The 27,789-nt window shown below is 38.1% G+C and overlaps 1 pseudogene; it reads right to left on the bottom strand.

The window, feature by feature from the left end:
- The window catches only part of LOC127625754 (rho guanine nucleotide exchange factor 10-like protein), a 150,398-nt pseudogene that overhangs the window by 96,086 nt on the left and 26,523 nt on the right, over positions 1-27,789 (bottom strand).

Here is a 27,789-nt window from a genome sequence, read left to right as displayed (position 1 = left end):
ACATACGTGACTCTGAGACGTCTATGTCACCTTTTAGATCCACCTTTTACCGAAGCGAGTGAAATGATGTTGTAATTAGACAAAGTTTTTAAGGTGAATATTAGATGGAGGTTATAATGAGTAAAACGTACCTCCCTAACCTGAAGCATTAACCTAAAGCTAACCATTAGTGTTTTAAAAGCAAATTCGACATAATAACGTTTTTCAAATGATGCGTTAGTGTAAAAGTCTTTTGATATAATAGTATAGCAGTGTGTGAGTGAATCATTTGTGTTTATAAAGTCATAATCAGCCATAGTACCCGTGATTTGTGTGAAAGTGAAAAAACACACAGTTGCTGTAGCGCCTCTAGTGTTCATTTCACCATAGAAAGCAGCACGTAAAACTCAGTTTTCAAACATTTTGTTATTATATATAGTAATATTTTATGAGACTAGGTTGCAATATTTGGGAACAAAAAATGCTACTTTTATTGCTTTAAATCTCCATAGCATTTTTTTTTTTTTTTTTGCCAAATGATTTCATATTTCAACAGAGGAGATCTAACAAATCAGACTGACAAGTAATACAATTCTTGGAAAAAGATGGGTTTACACAGACCTTTTAGAGGCATAAATGCAATCCAACTGGTTCTATAGATTAAAAACATGTTATGACCAAAAAATGCAGACATGTCTTATTCATTAACTTTTTTTTTTAATTATTATTATTATTATTATTATTATTATTATTCCACTATTAAAATTCTACAGAAAGGCTATTCCACATTCCAAAGCGCATCTACACGTTCAGCGGGAGATGTGAATATAATCACGGAGACAGCACACAAACAAAACATTCATAAAATGTTGGTTTTACAGTGCGGTTCAGGGCTTACGTACCATATGAACAACCCTGCCTAATTTACTGTCAGTGTCAGCAGCCTCAAACATGAAAGTCAGATTCACTAAAAAGAATCGTCTCAAGTGACTCACACTCAATCTATAGGAATCAAATTATTAACAAAACCGAAAGTCAAGAACCGGTTCCAAACATGAACTAGTTCTCAGTTACAAATATCAAGCAAATTAAATAAATTCATGTGAATGTTTAAGCATAATTGATTTGTATTTATTTACCTTGAATTATTGGTTTGATGCCCCTAGTTTAGTAGCTGTAATTTACTCAGCGGGTTCCTCTACATATCTTAATCACAGTCCATATGTCACAGATTAACAGGTATCCTGTTTGTCATGTATTAATAGGGGATAAAAGTCAGAACTCACTTAATGCTATCTTGGCCAGGTGGAACCAGTTGACCCAGGAGATCTTGCTGAGGGGGCTTGGAGTGTTGAAGACCACCGTAAAGCTCACAGGACGCCCAGACCTAAATGAGAAAAACACCCAACAGATGGTGAGATGAAGGTACATTGATTTAACCAACATGGAATCGTTCTCTAAGGAAGGTGCACCACTCAAGTTCCTGGTGCTGATGTAAAAGCACAGCACAACATGATGGTACCTTAATTATCAGTATTAATAATAAGAGGAGATATTTTTGCTGCAGTGCATCAAGGAGCCATAAGGAGAGCAGCTGCCACTCTTTCCAATTCAACCATGTACTTGGTCTTATTGCTGTATGTATTCAGTGCTTACAGGAATGTGAAGGAGACAGTGGAAAAGATAGAGGAGATTTTCTCCTTATTTAAATCCAAGAGGCAGCAAAGAATTCAAAAAAGCAAAGGTCAGGGAGAATGCATGATTTGTGGATGTGGTGATATGGAGGTTTACATGGGAAAGGGGGGAAAGGGCGAGGCCAAGAGCTGAGCAGAGCTTGAAGAGTTGATCTGCATTCTGAGGCAAAGTGTTTTGCCAGGTTAATGGTCCAGATCTTTTCAGTGTCAATGCAATTTTACAAGGGGGGTATGAGTGAGCATGACTGAGCACTGTGTGGTTCTGGGTGGGAGGAGTTTTTTAATATGAGATGCTGAAGGACATTGGACAAAAAAGTTATCCAACACCTATATCACCCATGTGAAAAACGAACTGCCCCCTTAAAATGTATAGCTGATTGTGCCACCTTTAGCAGCAACAACTGCAACCAAATGCTTCGGATAACAGGAGATCGGTCTTTCACAACGCTGTGGTGGAATTGTGGCCCACTATTCTTTGCAGAACTGCTTTAGTTCAACCACATTGGAGGTTTTTCGAGCATGAACTGCCCGTTTAAGGTCCTGCCACAGCATCACAGTCGGGTTCAAGTCAGGACTTTGACTAGGCCACTCCAAAACTTTAATTTAGCTCCTTTTGACCCATTTAGAGGTTGACTTACTTCTATGCTTTGGATCATTGTCTTGCTGCATAATCCAGTTGTGCTTGAGCTTCAACTCATGGACTGATTACTGGACGTTCTCCTTTAGGGTTTTCTGGTAGAGAGCACAATTCATGTTTTCCTCAATTATGGAAAGTCGCCCTGAAGCAGCAAAGCATCCCCACACCATCACACAACCACCACCATGCTTGAACATAGGTATGATGTTCTTTTTGTGGAAATCTGTGTTTGATTTACACCAGATGTAATGGGACCCCTGTCTTCAGAACAGTTCCACTTTCGACTCATCAGTCCACAAAACATTCTTCCAAAAGGTTTGAGGATCATCAATGTGTTTTGGAAAAATTCAGACGAGCCTTAATGTTCTTCTGGGTTAGCAATGTTTTTCGCCTCACCACACTTCCATGGATGGCATTTTTTCCCCAGTCTCTTTATTACAGTGAGGTCATGAACAGTGACCTTTAGTGATGCTAGAAAGGCCTACTGTTCCTTGGATGTTGTACTTGGCTTTTTTGTGACTTCCTGGATGAGTCGTTGCTGTACTCATGGAGGTATTTTGGAAGGTTGGCCACTTCTTGGAAGGTTCACTATTGTGCCAAGTTTTCTCCATTTGGAGATAATGTCTCTCACTGTGGATCTTTGGAGTACCAAAGCCTTTGCAATAGCTTTGTATCCCTTCCAATGCTGATGTATTTTAATCACCTTTTTCCTTATTTCTGGAATTTCTTTCAACCTTGGTATACTGGGTGAGACCTTTTAGCCAACTTCATGCTGCTGAAAAGGTTCTATTTAGGTGTTGATTTGATTAAACAGAGTTGGCAGTAATCAGGTCTGGGTGAGCATGTTTGATTACTCCCTCTGCTCAATTGCTATGTTTGCAATACAATGAGACAAATGTAGCATTTTGTTGAACTATAGCGCTAACTGTTGGAAAATATAGCTTGGTACTGGACAAGCTACACTATTGTGAAAATAGCTGAACTACTGTCACGCTACTTAAAATGTAGTTAAGTTGTTAGTGTTGCTGTTTTTGGTTAACTACTCCCCAATACTACCTTAGATTTATTCATAGTCAGCTACCCAGGACTTCTTTCAGTCAAGTACACATTCAAAACTTGTAGAAAAACAAAAACAAATAAAACATTGACTTCATTTGTAACTTTCGCCTGCTAAAGATGGTGAAGAATAGGCATGGAAGGCAATTCACATTCAAATATCATTAGAAGGTAATTGACTGGAAAAAAGGATGACACCTGCCTTGGCTACTGTCACAACAGCAGCCTCTGCCTGTTCGACATTCATTCCCGTCCCGAGGAAGAGCGAGCAAGTCAGAGAGCGAGCAACAGAAAATAGACAGAAAAAGTGTGAAGTGCAAAGACACAGATATAGAAGAATGAAATAAAGTCTTTGAAGTCACTCGAAAAGATAAAAAAGCAAATTCAAGCTGAAATACTGGTGTTGTCGCTGTCCTTCCCAGAATTGCAAATGCAACAATAACCCATAGACTTCTCTCCCTCAGCACAAAGCTTTCACAAAAAAAAAAAAAAAACTGGAATAGTGGGAAGGCAGGTTGTTCAAAGCAAAGGAAACGCGCTCCCATGCTTAATTTGATTCCTGGGATAAAGCCGAGCACTCACATCGGTCTAAACACGATAAATAGAACGGCCCTGGGTTCCTCCCGCTGGCTGATTGAAAAGCTGGGTGGCTGTGAGAGGGTGTATGAGTTGTGCATGTCTGTGCAGCCTGAACGAAGAAACCGCAAAGAAGGCAGACTCCCATGCTGAGAGGGCAGAGCAGAGAGCAAGGAACAAACTGATTTATGGCTGCAGGTCAGAGCTGTGGCACGTGTGTGACACTAATGCAGAATGACAGGACAGATGGTGGAATGGATGCAGCACAAGACACTCTGCTCTTCTGTATGCTGATTGGAGCAGAATGTAAATCAAGCAGGAAGTGGCGTTGGACCAAAGGATTTCACACATTAGTCCAAGATCAATTCACCTGCCCTACATACTTTTTTTCCCCCTCAATTTCTAAGTACATTATTTGCGTAATTTTTTGCATACTTGACAAAGTATGCACAGCTGTGTCAGAAAAGAGAAAACAAAAAGCAAAAATAACAAAATTAAACAAAAACACAACAAAAAAACAAAACACAAACCTCAAAAATGAAAAAGAAAAAACAGAACCAGAACCAAGCAACACAACACAACACAAATATGAAAAAACAAACAAAAACAAAACAAAATCAAGCAACTAATTAACAACAAAAAAAATAAAATAAAATCACAAACCACAAAAACATAACACAACCCAACACTAAAACAAAGCAACACAACACAACAAAAAACTAAATAAAAAAAGCAACACAACTAAATCAAACACAAAAGAAGACACAAAACAAATTAAAAAAAACAAATGAACACACAAAATCAAATACAAACCACTAAAAAGAAAAAAAAAAACAGAACCAAAACTAGTCAACACAACCCAACAAAAATAGGAAAAAAACTAAACAGAAACAAAACAAAATCAAACACCAAAACCAAACATAAAACAAAAATCTAATACAAAAAAACACAAAGCAAATCCACAAAAACAAAGCAACATAACACAATAACAAAAAACTAAATAAACAAAGCAACACAACAAAATCAAACACAAACTCCAAAAAACAAAAACACACACAAAAAAAATATGAACAGACAAAATCAAACAAAAACCACAAAAACGCAACAAAAAAACAAAACACAAAAATACCAAAACCAAACATAAAACAAAAATCTAATACAAAAAAACACAAAGCAAATCCACAAAAACAAAGCAACATAACACAATAACAAAAAACTAAATAAACAAAGCAACACAACAAAATCAAACACAAACTCCAAAAAACAAAAACACACAAAAAAAAATATGAACAGACAAAATCAAACAAAAACCACAAAACACAACAACAAGAAAAAAAAAATCAAAGTAACACAAAAAATAGGTGCCAGTAATGTCAAAACAAATAATAATTACAAACAACGAATAAACATGTAAATTATGAATGAATTATCTATAAAGGTGTATAAAATGTATATGTAGTTCAATATATATAAATTTGGCTGTTTCTGATTCATGCCTGCACTCCTCCTGTAACACCAGCATTTGATATCTTTCAGACAGTTTATTAAAATATGTTAGGAGGTTTGAGAGTTTTTCAAGGTATTTCTCTTATATTTCTAAACCTATTACAGTGTATTCTGTGTTGGATAAAGGATCCGATTCATATATTGTTTAGTGCATAAAATAGATCTCAAACCCTAGAAGAAAAACAATATTCTATTGCTGAATCCCTGAAGGCTCGCTTCTGTCAGTTTCAGCCATCTGTGTGCATACAATATTAATTTTTCATTCTCAATCAGCACGCCTTGTTTTTTGTCAACATGTAGCAGGCAGGATACGTTTCAGCAAGTTTGCAGCAAGTGAATGGGTGATGTTAATTATCCCATTTCTTAAATGTGCATCGGCCTCAATGGTAGCGCTTTCAAATTCCACGTGTGTCACTTTCCCATTTGCTGCTTGCTGAGAGGTGTTGTCTGATGGTAAGAAAGGCTCCTAGAATAACAGCGGGTGAAAAATAGATAACAAAGGATGCATGCTGGAGACCGCGTCTCTCCCTGCATCTGTATGCAAGTGTTTGTTAAAGAGAAGGGTGGATATAGCGAGAAAAGATTTGTGTATGTGTGACAAAGAGCGTTATAGAAAAAAGATAACCTTAAATGAACTTCAACTACCTTTCTTTGCAGTGGTGGTGTTCGCTGTCCTTCTCTGCATATCGTGGCGCAGTTTTGTCATCCATTCTGCATAATGCAGCGGCTCATTTTAGCTTATCGTGGCCCATTCGGCATGTTTCGCGGCCGACCCACCGGCCCGCTTGGTTCTCCCGATGGCCAGTACGCCCCTGATCGGCCCCAAAGTGCATCGGCCCACCGGGAAAATGTCCAGCCCTGCCTACAGCCCATATTACACCCAGACCTCGTCTAGCACAGAACTGTTTCAGTTCGTTTAGAAGCACTGTTGCCCCTGGCTACTGACTTGCACTTACTTCAAAAAGAGGTTTCTCTATCTTCACTTCACAGGCCACATGCAAAGCTTTGTGCCGTGTGTCTGTTCCACTTTAGCAGCTAACCTCTTAACCTTGCCACTGCGTACACTATGCGTGCATCGCCCACTCACATGGCGTAGTCGGCAAGAGTAAGGGAGCAAGAAAAGAAAGATTGCAATCACTCCCTGTACTTTATTTGTTTCTGAAATCAATGCATTGTGACATCATAGCAGTTTGAAGGGGCCGTTGGAAAATTCACAGTGTGTGGCATGTTTTTGGAAGCATGGCAGGGGTTCCGCTGAACATCTGACTGAGCAGATTACTCTTGCAGGTTTAGCAGAATGTGAGCCAGCTGAAGAAGGTCTGAAGAGTAGACGACTGACAGATATCGGGAGGACTGCGGGGGACTGTGCTGCTTTGGAGCAGTTGGGCTGTCACATTAGATTGAGAAAGTGCACAGAGATTAAACGTTCTGCTGAGTATTTTCGTTGAGCCAAGGCAGAAAATCAGTCCCTCATACAGTACCTCATCTAAGTTAACACAGCTTTGTTGCTTTACTATTTGAAATTAATGACTTTGATGTTTTTGTGATTAAAATGTTTAAGTTGGCATGTTGTTTATGACAAGTGAGCGCACACATTTTTTTTCTGTCACTATTTGCTGACCCTTATGTTGCTCCTGTATGAATTTTCTTTCTTTGTGAAACATGAAAGGTAAATATTTGAACACTATTTTGGATATTTTTTCCCATATTATTACAGTGAATGAGGACTTGGGCAGCCAAGCTTCAAATTCACAAAAGAAGCACCATAAAAGTATCATAAAGGAGTCCTTACGTCTCAAGCACTATATCCCAAGTCTTTTGAAGCCATACGATAACTATGTGTGAGGAACAGACCAAAATTGAAGTCTCAAACCTTTCAGCTCCTGCATCTATCCAAAGTGTTTCACCTCCTGAGACCAGAGCGTGACTGCTGTGTGCATTTTCAATTACCCTTTTTAATTTGTAACTAGTAGCACCTAATAAACATGCAAAAAATAGCAAATAGTTTTCCTAAAAATGCATGTCCACATACAGTATGTGACAGCGGGACTAAGTTGTGAAATTTTAAATAATAAAAGCTATGGAAAGTCAGGGGGTCCTGGGTAGTTCAGTCGTAAAGACGCTGGCTACCACCCCTGGAGTTCGAATCCTAGGGCGTGCTGGGTGACTCCAGCCAGGTCTCCTGAGCAAACTAATTGGCCCGGTTACAAGGGAGGGTAGAGTCACATGGGGTAACCTCCTCGTGGTCGCTATAATGCGGTTAGTTCTCGGTGGGGTGCGTGTTGAGTTGAGCGTGGATGCCATGGTGGATGGTGTGAAGCCTCCAAGTGCTATGTCTCCGTGGCAACACTCTCAACAAGCCACGTGAACAGTATACAGTTGGTTTAAATTCATATAAATTACGTGTTGCAAAGCCAAAATACAAAGTCCACGCACGTGGACATGGTGTCGCATGAGGTTAAAGAGCTCATGATAGAAGTCATTTTAGAGCTTTACAGCCCCTGTCAAAAAAAAAGAAAGTAATTTTGCTGTGGAATGACATGAGGGTGAATAACTGATTACAGAATTTTCATTTTTATTGAACTATCCGCTTGAAACATCAATTGCTGTTTTGCTATTTTCCTCTCATGTTCTTCTCTTCAGCTCTTTTCTTACATGCATCCTCCACTAACCGGTCTTCATTTCCTTTCCTTCCACGGACGATTCTGTGAGTGAAGTTTCCGCTCTCACTCTGCATCATTACGATAAGCATATTCAGGTGCATCGCACTGTGAAAAATGTGCAGCCTCCGTCTTGACACATTTACATTCAGTGACTCTTAATGTGACATAATAAGAGTACATTAAAGCCCTGTCTCCACATCAAAGAGAAATGACATTGGAGCTACGAATGGGAAACAGCAGCTAACAGACTAAGTCAAATGAATCGAATAAGCTCTATGACTAGCTATAATGTAGCACATCCCAGACAAAAAGGGCTGTGTAACGGTACCTTTGGCATTCCTTGGGCTCCTGAATCTGAATGCTATCACTTAATGATTTCCCATCATGCTATTAGGCTTGTAATTTGCCGCTCAGCTTCATTAAATGTGATGAGGAGCAGGCTTTTAACGGGCCCTACAAGTAAAGTCGGGTAATGCACATTCATTAGGGGAAATGAACATGGCGCCAGGCTGCTTCATCATCTTAACGTTGTTGTAGATGAACATTACCATGTATGTCCTCAGCCATTATGTTGCAGTGTCACTCTCGAACACCTGTTCAGGGGATTTGTGTTAGAGAAAAAATACGATTTTCCTGTTTACATCTCAAAAGCCAATAAGCAACCTGTCTTTTTGTTAATGGGATAAAAAAAATTATATATATAAGCAATATCATATGAGCAATAGTGCGATATGGCCCTATGATTCGGCCGCAGGCTGAGTGTCGTAGGTAATCCCAGCAGAGCTGATGTAGGGCCATATAGCACAATTGTGAGTGTGATATTGCTTATATACAACAGTTCAATGAACAAGTAAATTTTAATTTAATTCAAAAACGGAGACATAAAAAATGCATTAGTGCATGGAACCACTTTTTTACATGATGGATCAGAATCTGCCATTGCTGGTTCAAACCAAATGATGCGTCCAAGCCTCCATTAGTAATTCAAAAATGTCACTTCAGAAATAGTATCACGACTTTTGCTCTTTCTACCAAGTTATTGGATAAACAAGGGTGTGTGTGTGTGTGTGTGTGTGTGTGTGTGTGTGTGTGTGAGAGAGAGAGAGAGAGAGAGAGAGAGAGAGAGAGAGAGAGAGAGAGAGATGGAGCGTGTGTGATCACCTGTTGCCACACCCAAGCAGAGATGCTGTCAGATTTCTGAAGATCAGCTTTCTCAGTGAAAAAATTGCATCCAAGCGGGGGTTTTCCCCTATTTCGTGGTAGCCGGTGCACAAGTGTTGATCACTATAGGAACCACAATGTCCTCTGCCATTTTTAGCAGCACCCATTGTGTAATTAATCAGTCTGTTGTGTCTCTCAGCTGTGATGAGCCATAATGCTGAAGTTGTTTGTTTAAAGCCGTTTAAAGCTATTTCCTAGCTTTAGTAGTGTAGTGTAGTAAGTGTAAGCAATCACGAAGAGCTGTTGTATGTAAACGGCTGACACAGATTCACTTCACGTCACCTAACTGGCTCATTATACACATAATCTAATATTTGTATAAATTCTGAAAGGGGTGTGAAAACTTATGAGACAGAAGGGGAATGCAAATTTGCGCACTGAACTATACTATTAAACACCAGATTAATGAGTTATCAGCTGTCTTTTCTTTGGCTTTCCAAACTGCCATTTGGCTCTTAAATGTTTCAGTTTAGGAGCCAATGGCTCCTTAGTTTTTTTAGCCTGTAGCCCTGATATTGTTTGGATTTCATTGTGGGCAGTGTTAGTTTTCACAGTTTCTTTATATTATTTTAGCCAAAATTGTTGTATTTTGACCTTAAATTTTGTCAGTATTTCATCAAATCAAATTTATAAATTTGAGTCAACGGCATGTGATTTAAATTGAACCAAAATAGCATATTTTATTTGACGAAAATTTGGAAACTGACAGAAACATTTATCAAATTTTAACCGACCAAATAACCAAAAATTCAAACATTTTGAAAAATGTATAAACTACTTACAATTCTTTAAACATGCATCAAACATAATAAAGATTGGTAAGATTAAACAACATGAGAAAACTGTCCTGAAAACATGAGAAATAATACCATTTAATGAATATACTGAAGTATTAGCTCCTTTTTTCTTAGCATATTCTCAATGCAATTTACACTGTAACACATTCTATGAAGTTCATGTTTATAATGCATTGTAAAGGAATATATATACCTTCATACCTTCTTATACATAGCTTCTCATAAATAAGTAACTACAGTTATAACACATTATAAAACTTCCCCTATTCATAGTTATACTAAAGAGTATAATGCAAACATCCAAAATATTGCTAAAATAAAGCAAGTTGCTAAAATAAGCAACATCCAATTTTAACGCAGCAGAAGTTAATCGTTTAAGTGCAGTCATGCAAAAGCAGTATAGTGTAAACAGTCAAAAGGCTTGATGACATCATCATATGGGCTTCATAGAAAGTGTTACTGTATACCATTAACGGTTTATGTTGTGGATATAGCTGATCAATCTCACGTTTGAGTGAGGTAATTAACCATTTAGAGTCTTTGTTATTAATTGAAATGAAAACCCATGTCAACTAATTTTTTGCTCAGCAATTTTGTTGATGAGGTTTACACTGCTGTCAAGAGAAGAATTGCATTTTGTTGAGTACATAAGAGCAAAAGTTTTATCACATTTACTCACTTGTCTGGTCTGCCAGGGACTTGCAATCGTAATTTGAACTTGTTGGCACTCTGAATTCGGCCCTCTTTGATGCGGATCAGCCTTTGCAGAGCTAAACACCAGTCCTGTGCTATTGTGGTGTTCCGATTCTACAAACAAAATAAAGGTGGAGAAATGTGACCCACACCACAAACATACTCATCATAGTTTGTTGTTATGGTAGCTATGGTTTTGGCCTCCTTGTATTTTCTTTTATGAACAAAAAAATTCACTCCACTCAAAAGTCATATCCAATTGGAACGTATTTTCAAAATCAATGAGGCATGCAAATCTATTGCATACTTCTGTTTCAAATGGATTGTGGGAAAGAATAAATCATTTGGAGTGAGGCCAATAGCATGGTTGTGATCAGGAAATAGAGCAAAACAAAGCTCTACTACTGTTTCCAAAGAGCACTTTGAGGTAAAGAACCATTCTAGCTGGTTTTGGTAGTGGTTTAGTAGCTGTCAAGGCATCATGGGAGCTGTCTTGTTTTGAGAGCTATCTCCCATCTGAACTCTTACTGGGGATCACACCATGAAGTGTTTCCCCATGTTGTCATCCAACTATCAAGCGGATGTCGTGATAATCAATTGATGATCTATGCCTTTGGTTGCTGGACTTTGATCACAATTTGATTACGGTGAAAACCCCGAAAGGCTTTCCTCCCAAGATGGCTCCAGCATATGTGTATAAATACTGCTTTCGGTATGTTGCTTATTCCACCTTGATCTTTCCCTTTGTTCTTTTTAGTTTTTTTCATGAAGGATAAAACCATTTGTTCAATCAAATGGTTTTGTGAAAAAAAAGTGAGTGTGTGTGTGTGTGGGGGGGGGGGTTAAAGGGTTCTTAAAGCACTTAAATAGCACTCATTCTCAGAAATGTGGTTGTTACAGTTAATTTGTTGCTCTAACAACACCATTTGAATGATTAGATCATAAAGAATCACTAAGTGAAATATGATCCCTGTAAGACAACAAAGACAAATGGCTTATGTCTGCCCTTATTACTGCTTCTGTAAGCCCCAAATAGCCCAAATCAACTCTTACCTCAGGCTGTTTACTTTTAAATGAGCCATTGTTTACTTGTCTGTGAGCATGCTTGGTTAAATAATCTCCAAGGTTATATATAAAAAAGTTGAAGTCCAGTAGAAAATCATGATTAAAAAGTCCTTGGCAAAATATGTGGACCCATTTTATATTAGGTGGCTTTAACAACTATGTACTTGACAATTTGATACAATGTACTCATTATGTGCATACATGTTGCATAAATTACATTTAAAGTACTTACATTTAATTACATTTGTAGTTACACTGTTAACTTTTCCCCAAATCCTAACCCTAACCCAACCCTTATCCCATAACCTAACTTTAACCTCTAATCCTAACCCTACCCTTACTCCTAAACATACCCGTACCTCAACAGCAGCAAATGTGAGAATTTTGCAGAACAACATGTAGTTACACAGTAAACACATAGCCTTGTATGCATTTAATGTGAGTACATAGTAGTTAAGGCCACCTAATATAAAGAGTGATCAAAGAGTGATTATATATCAAAGCAAAGCTGAGGATCTTTAGACTGAGCTTTTAGTCCATTCATGGGCATTCAAAACATTGGGGCACATGCATGCCATACAAAATTGCCTGGTCGGAGGCAATGTCTAAAATGTCTATGGTGCGTTGGAGTGCCACCTACATTTCAGATCTGTATATTTTCTAGTACTAGCTGCTATTCTAGTGGAATGAAATAAGACTTTTTGCAGGGAGAGAGAGCAAACAGAACCAGAATTACATGCTTATAAATTTTGGGCAATTATTATTTCTTTTTTTATTAGGTTCATTGTGAGATTGTAAACATATACAGTATTACTTTTGAAATACTGGATACATTTTTAATTATTGATTAATTTATTTTTGTGTGGTGGTCTGTAAAATGAGAGTGTTGTTGTTGTTGTGGTGGTGTTGTGTTTTTTGTGTTGTTGTTGTTGTTGTGTTTTTGTGTTGATGTTGGTGGTGGTGGTGGTGTCTTTGGTGTGGTTGTTGGTGGTGGTCGTGTTGTTGTTTGTGGTGGTGGTGGTGGTGGTGTTGTTTTTGTTGGTGGTGTTGGTTTTGGTGTGTGTGTGTGCGTGCTTTTGCGTACATATAAATGTGGTAGTGAACATTGTTTACCTGGTATATTCCCTGTAAAGTCCCCATCAGCAGGGTGACCTGTTCCACCACTAATATGTCATGCTGCAACTCCTGCAGTTCCTGATACAGACGGGGTGGACCCAGAATGGCATTTCCTGTCAATCAAATAAATAACCAGCTTTACTTATCCAATGCAGTATTGGAATTTCACACCAGGTTTTATCAGCACATGAACCCTGGAGTGCATAAAGCCCTTACACCACAGGGTTCTTGATAGCTGAGATGGTATTTCGGAGCAAATGTGCTTCAAGAAGGTGCTGAATCATTCAAAAATCTAATTGAGTCAGGAAGGCTCGGTTACACCATGAATTCTAAAAAAATAACACTAACATCTCCAGTACAATGCACACTCCTCCATTTCGAATAATTGCTCTGTGGCTGCTATAGTGGTCTATAATGATATATAAGGTGCATTTAAGAATGATACCTGACCTCAGTAAACTTTAAAGAGAAATACATACCCATTGTGCTCTCTAAACTTGGTCTTCCTCTGAAAACTTCCCCTAATGCAAATGCATCCAAACACAATCAAAGGCCTTAACTTTTAAAGAGTTTGGCCGATGACAAAACTTTCATTTATCAATACTCTACCATAGCACCACTAACAAAAAGGATCAATGCAGAAGAGTGATCGATCCCCCATTGTTGTATGTTGTGTAGCCACAGAGGCTAACAGAACAGGGAAAGGGAGTATAAAAATGAAGCTATTTGGAAATATGAAGTCCTTTAGAGATGACGAAACGAATGCAGGTGTCTTGTTAGACGTGAAATGTACTATCGATTTAGACCCCCAGCCCCTATTTGTGGTCTCCGGTCTTCGCCAGCAGAATCGATAGCCGGGGTGAATCTGCCGACAGAAAGTCCTGGAATGTGGACTGTAATTAAATCCCGGAGCTGTACACGGCGGCCGCAGGACTGTCTGGCCTATCACCACCTCTACATAATCGGATGACCTGTGTGCAGAATGGGAGGGTGCTGGCAATTGTTGACCCCTAGCTCAACCTAATTCTCCAATAACTGCTAGAAGGGACTTATCTTTCTCTCTACATCTCAGTCTATAACTCTTAGCCTCACACAGCTGTAGAGAGAGAAGAGAAAGAGGAATTGCATGTCAATCTAGTTTTCCATCCACCTCTCTCTCTCTCTCTAACCTTTAGAAATTTAATAGGCTCTTCAACACACACAACCACAGACACATCTGTCACTGGCACGGCTTGATCAATAGCAGGCACATTTGAATAAAAAAGGCACCGTGAGGCCCTACAGCACAAGCTGGCAGAGTCATCGCGCTCTCCTGTTTGCTGTCGCAAGGCCTCAGGCAGGCCTACATGTTTGTGGGCTCGTGGCCCACGTTGGCCTCAGGTGAATGTGCTGACTTGTAATCCAAACTAATCCAGTTGGTGTGCTGGGCACAGTAATCTGCTGTTTCAACTAGTCTATCTCTCTTTCTCACACACACATGGTCATATGCACACAAACACAGGCTGGACTATGGCCAGTGGAGGCCTATGCAGACACAATACAGGTCAACAAAGCTCTAGCCAGAGGGACATCTAAAAGTTGGAATCCTCGTTCAAGAAATCAGTGTGTTTTCACATACAATATTTAGCAGGCTGCGAAAAATCCCACTCTTAATCAGTATATTTGTCTTGCTTTCCAATAAGAATCATGTAAATAATCCTCCCTTCCCAGTAGGTGGTGATATGCATGAAGCATGTGAATCGAGATATAGATCCGTTAAATATAGATCCGTTTCTCACCCACATCTATCATATCACTTCTGAAGATATAGATTTAAACACTGGAGTCATATGGATTACTTTTCTACATTCAAAGTCTCCCACTCACTTTTCGGAAAATGCGACTTTCGAAGGACCAAACGAGACACAGCCATACTCATGCACAGGCTGGTGATGCACTCGCGGCTATTTTTAGCCTTCACAGTAGTGTGGAATATTTGAGCGCTACTCAAGAACAGCATCTCAGATGTAGATGCTCAATAGTTTGGTTCACTTATAATATACAGTATATAATTAAAATAAAGTGGTAGACTAAAAGTACACCTATAAAATCTATTTTCTTTTGTCTTTACATCATTATAACTCTCCTATAATGTACCTCATGCATTCCCTTCCAGAGGGACTTTGTTCCCTTCTCACTCAAAGTGTTCACGCATGTTAAAGAGTGGCGTGCTGTCATAGCAACCATGTTACATTTCGTTTCCGTTTGTCCTATGAAGGCCATCTCATTTAAACAAGGTTTGTTTCAAGGAGGACACTCTGAATACTGCTGCCAAAGGACGCATCCTACCTAGCACGCAACGCAGCCTTCGAAACGAGACACAGACTTTTTATCAACAGAGCAGCACAATTCACTAATGCGCTGGCACTTCACATACTATACATTTATTTATTAAACACTGTCTTTTGAATTTGTTGAGTCTAAAACAATTTTACTGAAACTTTTTTGTTTTTACAAAGTATCTTAAAAATAAAGACATTTGCAATTTGATTACTTCAATAAATGAATCTGATTACAATGTTATATAAGTAATTAGTTATTTGTAGTGGACTATTTTTGACTACATTTTGTGGTGAAAAAAAATTAAGCTGAATGCACCCTTGGGTTAGGGTTGGGTTAATTTTCGAACCTGTGCACATATCAAACCTGTCCGTACGTGTTCACAGTCAATATACTTTTAAAGTTAGAACATGCCACCATGCGTGAGACATACAGTAATGGCATGCGAATAAACTAAGCATACTCTGGGCGTAACAGCAACAGTCAGGCTGAGGGCAAGAGAGAAAGAAAAACTGTATCTTTACATCTTTATTCTGCTTTATAGTGGTGGCGCAACGGGTCTGATGCTTGCCAGAAGGCTGGCCTTTTCCATCAATAAATTAGGGCACTGTGGCCTAGAGGAGATGAAAAATGAGTCCATTTTGAGGTGAGCTGTGGGAGCACTGAATATGATTTGGGCAAAGAGCCCCACAGAGTGACATCACATGGGAGGAGAGATGTGACGCGGGGCCAGGCAAAACAGGGTTGTGTCTGTGAGGGGCTATAAATAGCTGAAGATGAGGGAAAGGACACATTTGAAAACAACGAAGCAGACTACAGAAAAGGTGTCTGGAAAATGGTGATTAAAGTGGCAGCTTGGTGTTATAAAAGTGTGTGCAACCAACATAAACAGAGGTAGAAGTACAGGGAGGAAGGGAAAGAACAAGTAGATAGGATGGAGGTAAAAAGAAGTGGTTCTGAACTGGATTTGACAGGAAACAGAACTTACATTATACATCAAGTGTATGTTATATAATATAACTAGGAACAGCATAGGCACAAACAATGTGCAAAGTTATTAGCATGACATGGGTTGAATATAAAAACTGATAGTAAACAGCATTTAAACGGATAGTTCCCCCTAAACTGAAAATAATTTTCTCCTAATCTCATAATTTACTCACCCTCATGCCATCACAGATGTGTATGACTTTCTTTCTTCTGCTGAAAACAAACTAACATTTTTAGAAGAATATCTCAGTTCTGTAGGTCCATACAATGCAAGCAAAAAGCACATAAAGGCAACGTGAAAGCAATCCATAAGAATCCAGTGGTTAAATCTATATCTTTAGAAGCGATGTGTGAAAAAGATCAATAAGAAAAAAGAAAAGAAAAAAAAAAGTATTTTTAATGATCAATCCCCACTTCTCTTTCACAATCTTCTTCTTTTGTTTTGGCAGTTCATATGCTTTGTGCATATCACCACCTACTGGACGAGGAGGAAAATGTATCGTTAAAAAGGACTTAAATATTGATCTGTTACTCACCCACACATATCCTATCACTTCTGAAGATATGGATTTAACCACTGGAATCCTATAGATTACTTTTCTGCTGCCTTAATGTGCTTTTTGGACCTTTACAGTTCAGGCCACCATTCATTTGCATTGTAAGGACCTACAGAGCTGAGATGTTTTGTCTAAAAATCTTCGTTTGTGTTCAGCAGAAAATCATTTTCATTTTTGGGTGAACTATACCTTTAAGAGTGATTAATTTGTGAATCAGACATCTTTAGCTCTGATTCCAAACCGCAGACAGTGAACATTGGCTTGAAAATGCTGACGTGTGTCAACGCTACCATGCTACCTAATTAATATAATAGCTGAGCTACTGAAAATAAAATAACTTGATTTAAAAACTAGTGAAGCTACTACATCACTACTGAGAAATGTAGTTCAGCTGACATCTTTGTTATTTGTACTTAAGTTACTGATCAGCACTGGTGCCAAAAATAATGTTTGATTGTATGCACAGCCTTTGAAATCAACAGCAATAGATATGAAAAGCATTTTTTTACAACAAAGTATATTATTTAGTCCAACTTTATTTCAGGTGTCTTTAACTACTATGTACTGTACTAATATTATAATACATCCAATGCAATGTACAGTGTAGTTGTAGCGGGAAGACTAGCAGCTGTACATCATCGTAGCATTAGTTGGGTAATCCCTAGCCAATCACATGTAAGCCATAGCTTTATAAGTCTGCTCACAATCTATCACATTGTTGTTTCAGTGTGCTAACACAGCAACCTCGACCACCCCATCACCACCAGTTGAGTCCCGTCCTGCACGGGGGTAGGCTCCTCGCCCCTGCCTCCTCTCACCAGCAGGATATTACGGTTCCGAGTACAAATTCTTCGGACCACCATATGGGGCTTATGCCAAAGAGAGATATAACCTTTGTTTTATATTCATCAAATAAATGTCATCTTAAATTTAACTCAAGTCTGCGAGTCTTCCTAATGGAACATGTTGTTCTGCAAAATTCTCACAAGATTCACATTTGCTGCTACTGAGTTTGTGGTACAAGTAGGTTTAGGGCTAGGGTTAGGTTTAGGATTAGGAGTAAGGTGTGCACAATGCTACATGGATGTTCCACAGACAACACCATTAATATTTCAGGTGGGAACCAAAAAGCATAAACAGCCAAAACTGTTCTGCCCTGATTCCAACCTTTTCACGTCACTTCCTCTGATTGGGGGAGAAGGGGAAATAATCTGCCTAGATTGATGACAGCACACTAAATATGTTTGTGGTCTAGCAGTGAGTGAAATAAGATTGCTCTGGCTGTGTTGTTCTTCTCTATCTCTAGCTGAGATAAACCCATCTGTGGAGACCATAAAAAGGTGCATTAATCACAAGACAACGGTCAATTAATGCACAATGTTTCGAGGACTTGCAATGAAGCGTGCATGTTATCAGATCTTTAAGAATAAGGGTTTCCACACATTTTGTCCAATTAATTTCTATGGCTTCACCATGACTTTACCATGACTGGATTACTTGAGTGATTGTACTCGCACAGAGCCATTTCAAGCCAATAAAATATTTTACAGCAAAGCATAACAAGTCAATTTTATGTTAACCTTATGCGACCCCACGCAGACATGCGTGGACGTTGTATTTTAGTTTCGCTTTATGCACTGCATAATTTAAATTCATTTAAACTGACTGATCTCAGTTCAGGAGACTCCATGCTGTCAGTAAAGAGTCATGTGACCAAACAACATGGCGCTGATCACAGCGGAGTTTGTCTTTGGGGGAAACGCCAACAAAACTACATGTGCTAAGAAACCTAATTAAGTCTTTACATTGAAACCTGTTGACTAGTTTCATCCGATATGCCATTTTTTTAATTTGAGCGATTTACCATAAAATGTTGCGCTGCTAAACACAATGTACACCATTATTTCCTTAGAAAGCCTATATGTACTGTGCATTATCACTTTGTGAATCAATGGGTTCATCCAAAAGCTGAAAAAAAAACAAATGCTTTCAGAGGCTTTATATGGAGACAGGATGAAAATAAGGTGCATTTCGAACTGTTACAGACAGACAGCGCACTGGAGGTTACATGCAAGTCAACAAATTATAATAAAAGGAGCAAGGGAGCATCCTGTATCTCTCTATGCAGCTAAGTGCATTCATTCCTAAAATTGAATCAGATGTTCAGTTTCAGGCTGCAGAGGATGTATAGACTACTCAACATGTATGGCAGACATGGGACAATGATAATCAGTGCATAGATTCAGAATTGTTTATCGTGTTGAGCTGGGCAGGCTGATCGGTGTCTGGGCAGAGCTAGTTCGGGAAGATAAGTGGTGAATTGGCCTGTGTGCCAAACCGGTCTCGTGTTCCAGTGAGGGGCGGCGGGAGTATTTAAGGAGAGGAGACAGCGGCAGACGAGAGAGAGACACACAAAGCTGTGTGTGGTGTTGAGTTGAAAAGCCATCAGAGTTATGTTTAGTGAAGCATTTAGTGAATGCTTTTGCATAATGTAGTGTGAAGCAGTGTGTTATTGTGTACGGCTGAAAAGTGCAACAATAAATATCTACGTGTTTTTTCAAGCCGGCCCCAGCTTCGTCCTTACCACAAACTTCTATAATAAAGTATGATTTTATTTTAACATGACTGGCCATGATTGGATGGAATGGAATTGCTACTAGTGAAAATAATAATGTTTAATATTTGTAATTATGTCTGGGTTCAATACAAGTGTGTACTGGGCTAAAGCACAGAACTGGTAATCAGAAGGTTGCTGGTTCGATCCCCGCAGCCATCATAGTATTGTGTCCTTGACCATGAAAGTAGATAAAAGCATCTGCCAAATGCACCAATGTAAATGTACACACTCTGAGCGGAGTTGGACCCACAAGCAAGGAGGTTATAAAAGCCATGGCTTCTAGCCTCAGTCGCTAGTGCGTCTCTTAAGGCCACTCTGCACATCATGTAGAAGCTGGCTACCACTAGTAAACATTTTAAATTGATATCAAAATATTTGAATAGTAAGTTGGGTGGAATTTCAACTAGTAAGAAATCCATTATAGGTATCTGTACTTGTGTTTTGAACAGGAGCAAATGACAGATACAGTAAATGCGAAATTCCACATATAAAAATGCAGTAACAGATATCAGTAATTATGCGTTTTACTATTTAATTCCATTTTTGATATCAAGAATGGGTATTTCCACTAATAATTACATTATTTTTGTCAAGTTTTAACTATAGTGAAAATGTATTTTTACTAGTAGTAATTTCATTACTTCAATAAAGAATTAACATTTAACTAGTAAAAAATTGATTTTAGAGATATCTTATTCATATCCTGCACATGATTAAATGTTGAAAGATCTTGTGATACATACTGTGGTGCAGACGATATGATGTAAAATTCCTGCAGATCACTGATTGGTCAGGGAAAATCGTCCCTACCAGCATCACTGGATTTCCGATACGCGACATCAACCCGCTAGTTTTAAAGTTAGCTACAGCGCTAACAGTATAATTTGTTTACGAGACTTTCGAATTGTGAAAAAAGAAAGGGCTGTGCGCAAAACCATGCCATGTTCAATAAACGAGGTGCAGACAGTCCACTCATTAGCGATGAGAGAAACGAAAAAGTCTCTCAGGAAGTGTATCAGCTGTTGACCGCACACGGCTACCACCGGACCTACCAACTGTGTAGGGAAAAGTTAAAACACTTAAAAGTGACTACAGAACCATCAAGGAAAAGTGGAAGTGGTTCGACCAAATGGACGCCATCTAAACCGGCGAGCAATGGGATGGGAGTGCCCTGGACTGCCGTTGATCCACGATGGAGGATGGTATGTTTTGTTATGTTAACTCTATACTCTGCTTGAAAGCTTCACTTTATTTAGTTGACCAGCTACTGGAAGCTTGTTTCTAAAACAACCAGGCCAATTTAACTGTTACACCTGTGTAAGATCACAATGCAACAACTGCTTTATGCAGCACAATGAGCTAGCAGCTAACAGCTAGTGGTCGAGTTATTGTTTTGGTCAGTTTGTGTCGTGTTTAAGATGATGTCACGACAGTAGAGGCGGCGCAACTATGACGATCAGCCTATAATCCCGCCCACGTTGAGGAGGCATTAAACTGCATTGGAAATGCAAGCTCCGAAATGTAAAGCGAGTACAGTTGAGGCGAGTTGAGTCGAACCGTAACGTGCAGTGGAAAAGTGCCATATGAGTGCACATGTTTGAGTGAGAGCACAGAAACTGTTTTTTTTTTTTACTCAAGTGCTGATGCTTCACTCGTTACATAAAGTAGCCTATAATCAGATTTATATTAATGTCTTTGTTGTTATATTGATTCTTTACATATGTTTGCTGTTTCCTTTCCTCTATAACTGTATAGCAATACTGAGCATTACCGTAAATACTATTGAAAATTGACATCTCAAATGCATTTATATATTTTATATGATGACAACATCCAAGTGTTGACTACCATGACTGTAAAATGTGGGTAAGAGTGGGGGTGACCAGCACTAACAGTGTTGCCATTACTTGGTCTGGAAGAGCAACATGGACGCTTAATGCCTCAAAGGTGATGTAGCGCCTCCTTGCTTTGGAAGCCGTCTTGGCCCACCTCGACTACCTGGACCTGCTTGTAGAGGGGCACACCACTTCATGGTGTACTTGGGCCCCACCAGCACTAGACTACTGATGTCAGAGGGCCCCCTGGTGGTGACATGAATATCAATGTGATCAAATTTCTCAATAAATGTAAGATCCATTGAGACTAAAGAAAACTTTTGCATAGTCATGAAAGGAAGCAAAGACCAGGACTGATCATCTTAGGGCGTGTTGAGGAGAGCAGGACCCCCAGCTTTAAGTATGAAACATTACTATGCATGTTTTCTTGTAACGCACTGGTATCACCTCATTAAGATCTTCTAAAGGGTGTGTCGAGTTATGATTTAGAAGAACAGAGACTTGCTGAGGAGTTCAGCATCATCACAAGCTTATTCACTTTGCTGTTTACCTTTTGCACTGCTGAGATGTGATCAATGGGGCTGTCATAGATAATCTATTTGAGTGGAACAGAGAAGCCCTTTATGCCTGTGATCTATGGGGATAATTCCCATTTCTGTAGCTAAACACCCTGCCATTTGTTCCCAGATAATGATGGCCCATTTGACTCTGCCTAACTGTGCTCTGTGCCATAACCATCAGTACCCAACCCCTGCTTGTTCACTTCATCATTTTGGGGTAACATCACTGTAATGCTTCAGAAATGTTTAGGAGGCTCCACTCCATATTTAGACCATCTGATGAGCGGCAATCTGTCAGAGCAGCCTTAAGGGGGATGGAGGGACACGGAGAATGTCAATTGACCTTGTCTAGGACACGTACTTGACATTGATGTTGGCACAGATGAGCATGTCACTGAAGAGAAAGACTTTCCACTCCCTAGACTTAAGGACCTGTCCTCGCTCGCCATATACTGTCTCAATCAGCATTTCACACAGGATCAAAGAGCTCTGCTCGGAATTCAGCGACTGGAGAAAAGACAGTGTGGAGACGGTGATTACACGCAAGTCTTTCAAAATACCAATTGGCTACCAATTACATGGCTGCACACTTACTTAGAGGCAAAGGCGTAGGATATAAGACACTTGAATGTTTATGGACAAGCAGTAGGTACATAAGATTGGTACAGCAAAATCCAACATTTAACTCTGTTTAAAAAAAATAATAAACTAAAATATAGAAAAATAAACTTGTTTGAATAACATTTGCTTTGTCTCGCCAGTAAAATCTGGGACATTAAGCGTCCTGTATGGGACGTCTTCACTTCATTGTGTTGTGTGAACGACCCTTTTAGAAAAACGCTGTTTAACATGCAATACAAATACATGCATACTCACATACAGCTCATTCAAGTGAAGTCATCCAATAATTATCATGAATATATAAGCAAGATGGGAAAGAATTATAATTTGTATCATATTGTTGGACTGTCCCAGAGTTCATCCTCATTACTGTGCATCAGGAATAATATACAAGCAGTGTCACACACAAAGTCCAGCGGCTCAAATAAATATTGCGTGTTGGTGTTTGATCAGTCAGGAGAGTAGTTTTATAAATAATGCATCTGCTTCTGTAGCTGCGGCGCAACACCTCATCACACAAAATGAGTCGCCAGATCCAGAGGGAATTGGCAACACTGCTTGGCCTTTGTTGAAATGCATTGAAAAATTAGACCTTCACAAAGTCAGATGCTTTACTCCAGGCTTTTTGTTTTTATAGTAAGCGCGCCCCCCAATAGGCAGCAAAGGCAAACAAGAAGTGTTGAAGTAAGAATAGACATCCTTTTCAAAGGACTTGAGAGTGTGAATTAAATTGTTTGGACGGCTGTTGGTGTGTGAGAGACAGAGGTGTATGTGATGTGCGTCTTGAAGAGACATAGGGACACACTGCAGTCTCAGCCCATGTGCTGTATTTTATCTCCTGACCTACCAACTTAGGTCTGAGATAATCTGAGACAGAGTATGAATATTTCATAGAGTGTTTATGGGGTAATGGAACTGACTTATTCACTTTAAAATTGAGCTGTCTCACTGCACCGAATGAAACACTGTGCATGGCCTAAGAGCTCCCCTGTACCTCTGAAAAAAACAAGGGTATGATCAGAGTTGCTCACAACACATAAGGGGAGTTTTGCTCATGGGAGCATGGTTTCGAATCCGGCTTGTGTCATGTGCCAAACCCATTCCCTGTCGCCCTCTACTTTGTCACTCTACTTTCCCATGCTGAAAGATCTTATTATTATTTATTTTTATTAGTTTTTTATTAAATGAAGACAGAGGAAATAATTTAAAAGGAATATTTTGGGTTCAAAACAAGTTAGGCTCATTCAACAGCATTTGTAGCATTATGTTGATTTGTAAAAAAAATTATTTGAACTCATCCATCATTTTCTTAAAAAAATAAAAAAGATGCAAAAATCGAGGATATGGTGAGGCACTTACAATGGAAGTCAATGGGGTAAATTTTTTGAGAAATGAAGCTTATAATTTTATATTGGCACTTAAATTCATTCTTCAGTTAAAACTTCTATTAACCCTATCTATTCTATCAACCCTTCTAGGGAAAAAAAAAATCATAAAAAAATATTTGAGCTGGAATGTTGTTTAAATCATCACTTATACAGTTATTTTAGGCTTACAGGGTTTACAAGTAGTATTCTTGGATGTAACAGAAAAGGTTAGTAAGTGATTTGATCACAATAAAATCATGTTAACATGGATGTTGTTTACGTCTCGTGGCTATATTTTTGAAACCGTGAGAATTTTAATGTTTACATATTGGTCCCCATTGACTTCCATTGTAACTCAGATTTTTGAATAATAAAAAAGAAAAGAAAAAAGAGGGATGAATCAAAATAATTTTTTTGGTAGTCAACATTATGCCACAAATGTTGTCAATTGAGCTTGTGTTAAATATTCCTTCAATTAAAGACTAAACAGGCGATCGTCAATTTTGAGTAAAACAGATGTTAAAAACTGCAGCTGTAATTTCTTTCACTTCATTCAACAAAATGCAAATTAAAGTATTTATTAATCTTGATTAATGTTAATTTCAGATATACATTTTTAAAATCAAAAGTTGTATGTGTTAACTAGTTAATGCACTATGAACTAAAATGAACAAGTGTATTTTTATCAACTAACATTAACAAACATGAATAAATGCTGTAAAAATATACATTATTCATTGTGGGTTCATTGTGGGTTACCATTGACCGATATTAGATTTAGCCGATACCAAAATGGTGGAAAAAGCTAATAACTAACTGTGGGCACAGACATAAAAAGTACAAGAGTCCAAATTGAATAACATTTTAAAAAAAAATTTGCATCAATAAAAAAAAAAAAGATTGATGCATTACGCTGGACTTTTAACCATAAGACTGAAATACTGTGGACAATCTTATTTTAAAATGTCCCAGCTGCTTACACAAACAAAATATGTCCTCATTCAATCATCTACAATGTATTAAAAGTAGGGCTATCAATTGATTACAGATTCTAATCAAATGAATTATATGGTGTGCCAATAAATTAACAGAATTAAATCACAATTAATTGTATATATACATTTTGATGAGAGAGCCCCTCAAATAACAATAATTCAATATATAATGATGAAATAAATACATAGTTATATTTTAAATAAATGCTATATATATATATATATATATATATATATATATATATATATATATATATATATATATATATATATACACACACACACACACACACACACACACACACACACACACACACACACAGTTAGTTCTGTTTCTACTTCACTGTTTGTGTATCACTCCGCTTGTGTTTGTGCCGTTCTAAACTAAAATGTAAGAGTAGTGCAGATCTGTCTCTTTACATTTCATTTTGTGACATTACATATTTTATCTAGCAGGTGGAGACAAAGACCATTTTTGTGTGTAATATGAGCCAGTTGGTGACATAAAGTGAAATGAGAGCATATATTTTTTTAACGCAAAATTTTTTATATAATTATTCACACTTATTTAACACGTTAAATCGACAGCCCTGATTACAATATAAACATGACAAAGTAAACGTTTCAATATTTCACCAACAGTAGATAATTAGCGATTGCTTGCCATAAATGTCGAGTTTTAGGGTAATCCAGTATTATTACAAAAGGATTTAAATTGTTTTCTCTAGGGACACTGTCAAAACCAAAACCTTGATGAGTTTAACCTTAACTCGTTTATTCAACCTTAAAAGGTTAAATAAATAAACGTTCAATAATGGCTTTTTCTTTTTACATCCTGTACATAATCATGCATTAATCCATAAACAGTGATTAACATGTTGATTAATCAGTCGACATTTAATACATACTATATACTGCATAAATTAAAAGAGTAGAAAAGGTACGACGCTATTCCGAACATAGCCAAAGAGAAAGAGTCTAACATCAGAAGGAAGAGAGAGATGCAGACCAAGAATGAAAATGAGACAAATGACTGCAGTGGACGAAGGCGGTGGACACAGCGATAGTCAGATGAAGAGAAAAAGCAAGAGATACAGAAAGCAACTTAGACTTTCCAATTAAGTGTCTCATTTACTCTCTAATTCCTGTTATTCAGATAAGCATTTGTTCAGAATCGCAGCAGCTGCGCTTTGATATGAGCATGGTAATGGAAGAGAAACACCCCTGCCATGTATTCAGCCAGAGCTATAGTGTGTTAATAGACCATCATTGCGCGCTGATGATTCTAAAAAATTTATAAAAATAAATACACTGCAGGGATAACAGGAGATGGGTTGGTTATTTTCAGGGTCAGCTAATGTCAGGCTATTTGACAGGCTGTTTAAATACACTTTGTCAGGTATAGGGGACATAAAGTGGCCTTTTGAGCATAGATGGAGTTTAGATGTGTAATAAATGTGTAATTATAATGTAATTATAATGTAATGATTACAATTTAGACACTGACAATTTGATCGACAATTACATCATGCTAATTCACTCTTAAAAAGAAGGTTTCTTTAGGAAAATGAAAAAGAGAGTTAATATTAATCACTTTCAATGATTGATGATTAAGGACATTTTGGTTAACTTTTGGTATCGACGTCCAATATTAATTCAGGGTACTGAATCAAGAGCCAGAGCACTGCACATTGTGGATATCTCCTTTATTCAACACATTGGCTTGTTAGTAGAGGCTCCAAGACCTGAACTATGTGTGTTAAATAAGAGAGACATCCAAAATGTTCGTGGCAAATGTCCAAATGTCCAGCTCCGTGAAGATTAGCAACCGTGTTATGTTGTTTTGGGGCTTGTTTTAATCGGGATCATCTTCTGTGAGTAATCATATGCATTGGAGTAAATGTGACAAAAAAATTGTACATTACTTAGGGGCAAACATATATTGTATTTTGTTGTTTAGTGTCCATTACATGCTTTATATTAATCATCTAGTTTTGGCTTAGTTCATTATTACACCTTTTTAAAGTTCATCTTTCTCAATATTTAACCTAGTAATTCATCAATATTACCATAAATAATCATGCATATTAATAAGCATGATAAAGTTGATCTAAATGTCATATATTTATCATTTAAATTAGCATATATCTGTAATATAGTCACATTTCTGGTTCAGGTTATATCCGCTAAACCTTTCATACAAATGAAAATTCACTCATCATATACACACCCTCATGCCATCACAGATGTTTTTGACTTTCTTTCTTCTGATGAATGCAAAGATTTTTAGAGGAATACCTCAGCTCTGTAGGTCCATACAATGCCAGTGAATGGGGTCCAAAACTTTAAAGCTTCAAAATGTAAATAAAGGCAGCACAAAAGACTCCAGTGGTTTAATCCATGTCTTCTGAAGGAAGCCAATCGGTTTTGGGTGAGAACAGACAAAAATATAACTCCTCTTTTTACTGTACATCTTGCCATTGCAGTCTCTATTTACAATCATGATTTGAACCTTAATTACACTTCCTAGTGCTTGACGCATGCGTAGAGTGCTAGATGGTGCTAGGAAGTGTAACTGAGCTTGAAATCATGATTACCAAGGAGACTGCTGATGTCAATATTTATAGAGAAAACTGAGTTGTATTTTGGTATGTTCTCACCCAAAACTGATTGGATCGCTTCAGATGTAATCATTGTAAATGAGATGCAACAGAGTATTTGTACAGGAAGTGGGGTGTGCGTTTGACCATAGTCTATAAGAGGTCTTTTTCACTAAACTGTTAAAATATCAACCGCTTGTTCAATTTATTAACAACATTGGGTATAAGCGTCAACACTTTTTATTTTTGGGAGTCTAGGTCAAGATCACAGGCTTGTAGTGAGGGGGTTACAGGTCACAGGTACAGTGCATCCAGAAAGTATTCA

Source organism: Xyrauchen texanus, chromosome 32, assembly GCF_025860055.1.
Source record: "Xyrauchen texanus isolate HMW12.3.18 chromosome 32, RBS_HiC_50CHRs, whole genome shotgun sequence".
Taxonomy (NCBI): Eukaryota; Metazoa; Chordata; class Actinopteri; order Cypriniformes; family Catostomidae; genus Xyrauchen; species Xyrauchen texanus.
The sequence above is the reverse complement of the archived record's forward strand: the minus strand, read 5'-3'. Positions and strand labels throughout refer to the sequence as shown.